We start from the raw sequence: 4,753 nt of genomic DNA on the forward strand, positions 1-4,753 counted from the left end.
ACATTTTATATTCTGGGGGAGATGTGAAAACACAGGAGCCTGGACGAGGGGAGGTGCAACAGGGAGGGGAAGGTTGTTTCCTGCAATATAAGATACACCAGTTGCCTAGGAGTTTGATGCAAAGTGCTGGCAGATACGATGCTTGCAGCAGACCCTGTTGGCCCCAGTGGTGCGGAGGAGAGCTTTGTGTCTTATGCCTTGAGTGAGCATCGACCCCAGCATGCAGGAGGGCCTCCCTTTGCTGTAGTCTGTGGTCCTCCCATTTGGACAGAAAGAGACATTTAAAACAATGTTTATTTCATTTAAAAAATCTCATCCTTTAAAATTTTTTTGTGTGTTTGTTTATTACTCTAAGGTTCTGTGGTACATGCGTACATTTTGAAACTGAATGTGCATATATTTGGGTTGTGTACTTAAACTGTTTTACTAACAGGGGTTTAGCAAACTATTTTTTTAGGGTAATGAAATTTTAAAATTTTATGGACCTAGTTAAATTTCCTCATTTTTTATTGCAGCATTATTCACAGTGGCCAAGATATGGAAACAAGCTAAATGTCTGTTGACAGATGAATGGATTATATATACAAAGTAGAAATTCTTGCTCAAGAAATAGAAGGTAATGAAGTGGGAACTCTTCTAAGCTCATTGTCATCCTTTACTATCCACAGTTGATTCTTCCCTTTAAAAAATACCACATTGTTTACAGAGCAGATTTGAAAAATCTCTCCCTCTATGACTGCTTGTGGGAAGAACAGAGAGGTCATGGCCAGAAAATTCAGAATGTTTAAATTAGATGCACACACCACAGCCACAGTGTCTCACACAGAATGAGACCAGCCAGTCCTGTGGTCATGCGTGATTTGACAAGCAGAGTGGAAGGAAGAAGACACTCCCGGAATTCCTCTGCAGACTGCACTTCAGATGACCTTGGGATGAGGACATAAGCAGGAACTCAGGACTGTCTGCCACTGGAACAAAGGCTGTACAACATCATTAGGACTGAGCCTGCGGGTGACAATGTGGCAGGACTGCCACAGTGCAGGGAGAGAGATTCAGAATGGAGATGATTTCTTAGCCGCATCTGGCTAAGGGTTGTTGTAAGGAGAGATTTCACTGTTGATACCAGAACTCAGTGCGTTTTATTTGCTGACAGTTTTATTAATATGGCTATGTTTACTGACAATTGAGCTTATTTTAAAGCGAGAAGTTTGGCTATTCTCAACTAAAGCTTATCTTTTGTGGTCTTCATTAAGGCTCTTAGGACTGTTTTGATGTGTCCTAATTTGAGTATACTGTAACTTTTCTGCTGGGACTCTGTTGATAAAATATCTATTAAAGTATCATCTCTATGACATTTAATGAATTTTGATAACAAATAACCTGCTATTGATTGCAAATAACACAACTCTGTGAACTTAACCTTTTCTCAACTTAATCTTTTCTTTTTTATTCAAAATTTCCTGCTTTTTGAAGTAAACAAACAATAAATATTAAAGATAGAGTTCAATACCCTCAATTTGTTATAATCTCTCTACTCCACACAGTTATGATGCCGGGATTCTCTGGTCCTTAAGATTATCCTTGCCAATTGTTTTTAATGCGTATGTACGTTGGGAATTCATTTAAAGATCAGTTTTAGTGTTAGGGGAGGGACTGCAAGAGCTAGGCTAAGTTGTTTGCACTTCACATGTGGAGGCCGTTGTAGGTGAAAAAGCCATTGCCCCCAGGTGGGGAGGGGTCCGCTAAGTCTAGTTCCCTGCACCTGTGTCAGAAAGACTCCTTCATCAAGGTAAAAAATGCCATGCTGTTAATATCTGCATATATCAAGGAGCCACAAGATCATGGTTTAGCTCCCACTGTAATGAATTTAGTTCTTAATTTGGCTAATTTGAGTAATCTGATCAATCAAAATGACCACATGCTGTTTAAATCAGAAAGTGCTGAATAGGGTTTCTTTAGCCCTTTATGAAACTCCTTCCTGTTAAGCATATTAGTCCTGGGCTTTTCAAAAAAGACTTATCCCTTTAAAACTTTGACCAGTTTATGCAATGAACACATAGAGGGAATTTTAAAAGAGTTATTGCCCTAAAATATATGAAGTGAGAGGGTTGTTCTAGAAACTCGCTCTTAAACCAGCACTAGAGTGACACCCATTGGCCAAGCAGCCTCTGTGACAGGGACCTTAACCCCTGCTGAATGACAGAGAAAGAAAACATTCAGAGACAGATAACACTAAATAGCTGAATACATCTACCCAAAAACAAATGACTTCTATCTTAAAAAATTTATACCCACTATTAGGCACATTTCTTCATGTTATTTTTTGTAAATCTATGCCACATATGCCAATCCTGACTGGCAAAAATTCAAAGGCTTGACAATATATTCTCCTGGTGAGGTTGTTGGAAAACAGTTATTTTCCTGATGCAAAATGTTAAACCCCTCTAAAGGAAAATCTGGGAATAGGTAACAAAACCATATTTGCATTTATCCTTTGACCCAGCAATAAAAATACATGCACAAGGTTATTTATTGCAACATGATGTATAATAGAAAAATACAAAAAACTTAATATTTAGTTAATATTGGAGTGTGGCTGGATAAACTATAGTGTATACACACAATATACTACTTTACAGGTATTCTTGTAAAAGAAAAGGAATGAGTAAGGTCTATACAAACTGATCAGAAGTACTTTTCAGGATATATCAATAAGCAGAGAGAAACAACGTTTAACAACTTACTAATGCTGTTTTTGACCTAATTCAGGGGATAATTTAGTTTTTTTGTGCTAAAAATTTGTGGTGAATCAGGAATGGTAGTGATGGATGGGACATTTCAAGTTACGTATGATCCGTCTCTGCCTCCCTCTGGCCTGCTCTTCTGACCTACTCACTAGTGAAATCTAATTATGGCAGATCTGATAGATGGTGATAGATAGATAGATAGATAAATAGACAGATAAAAGTGAGATAGTAAAAATGCGTCTGGGCCTAGGTGTCTGACTTGAAGCATACAGTGACTTGGCCACGCTGTAGCGTTTCGACAAACCGCGCTTCAATAGATGACAGCAGGTGGACCAGAGTCTAGTAAGTTTTCCAAGATTTTACACTGATCTGCTTGACATGGGTGTGTATTGATCTAAATTTCAGGGTTAGAGTAGGAAAGGCCTTGCTATTTCCCAAACTGTAAAATCTACCCGGCTTCTGTAGGGATTCACTCATACTTCTGTTTCTATTATTGTTTTTCCAAAAGGCTATTGTAATTAATGTAGTTTAAATTTTTTCATTCTTTTTCTTTTCACTTTAAATTTCAGAGGAACCTTTATTATAAGTGTTATCATACTGTTAAGTACTTTATAGACTTATTTCTTCTAGTAAGCTGTAGGTTTCTTATTTATTTTCCTTAAAAAAAAAAAAAAATGCCACCTGCGCAGCAGGAACCCAGCGCGGGAGAGACTGCTCACAGGAGCCAAAGCTCTGGAGGGAGCACAGAACTGGAGGCAAAAAACACTTCCCGCCTGAGATGTTTCTCCTGCGCCATCTACTGACCAATCTTAACATTGTGGTAGTTGGCAAAGGGAACATTTAAAAAATTCATAGACCAGGTCAGTTATTTTCAAAATTTTCATCTCATGGCACACATAAACTAATTGCTAAAATCCCGAGGCACACTGGGAATCTAGGAGACATTTTCAAATTCTTCCTTTGTTTTCAGACCTCATGTGCCAATATTTACAAAGTCATCTCCATTCACCTACATACTTATTCGGTCTCCTTTGTTTCATACGTATTTCCCTAGTATAGGCCCCTTACCACCTTCTTAAAACCTAGTAATCCTCATGGTTATTTAATTGTCAGGGTTTGTCACCCTCACCATTCTGTTGGCAATGGTTGGAAACTCCCAGAAAGTGTGGGTAGGGAGATGTTGCCAGATCGAATTTTTTTAAAACACAAATCTTTCATCTCGCTGATCTGCTCAAAATCCTTGCATGGCTTTTCACGATCAGATTTGGTGCTTTCTACGCTCACCTCATACACATCCAGCTCCGTGTCATGCCGGCGTCTTTATTATCCCTTCTAATGGCCTCCCCCCACTCCCCGAACAAACTCATTCTAACCCTAGCTTAATATCCACTTCAAAGGCTCCATCGCTCCGGTGGCAACCGAGAGCCACCTTCCTTCAGGGCTGGTTAAACTATTCACCTGTTCTACAGAATTTAGTGCTTATTTCTCTCGTTATTCTCATCATGGTCAACCATTCATTTTTTTTTTTTTTTTTTAAGTATCAGTTTCTGTCGATCTCTCCAACTTAAACTGTGAGCTCTGAGGTCACTTGTGCAGAAGGTACTAAGTGGAGTCTGTGAACATTAAGAGCTGCCCAAGAGGCTGCGGAGAGCAATGCTGCGAGGAGAGTGGAGCCTTAGCGCAAGTCCTTGGCTGTCTCCGAGCTCTTAACGCAGGTCGGATCGCGCAGGAGATCCCTTTGAGCCGGATGGGAGGTGCGCGCTTTCTCCGGGGGATGAGGCGCTGGGTCTGCATAACGTGTACTTGCAGAGAGGTCAGGAGACAAAAGGACAGCGCGGGAAGGGCTGGAAGGCCGTGGGTGGAACCCGACGGACCTGAATCCCACGAACAGAGCTTGCCCCGGGAGCACCAAGTCGCCTCTCGGTCTCCCTTGCGGGCCCTGCCCATCACATGATCACGTGAGCGCGGCCCTGCGTGACCTGCCCCAGTGTCACGTGAGCGGCCGT

The sequence above is a fragment of the Phyllostomus discolor genome, chromosome 2, assembly GCF_004126475.2.
Source record: "Phyllostomus discolor isolate MPI-MPIP mPhyDis1 chromosome 2, mPhyDis1.pri.v3, whole genome shotgun sequence".
Taxonomy (NCBI): Eukaryota; Metazoa; Chordata; class Mammalia; order Chiroptera; family Phyllostomidae; genus Phyllostomus; species Phyllostomus discolor.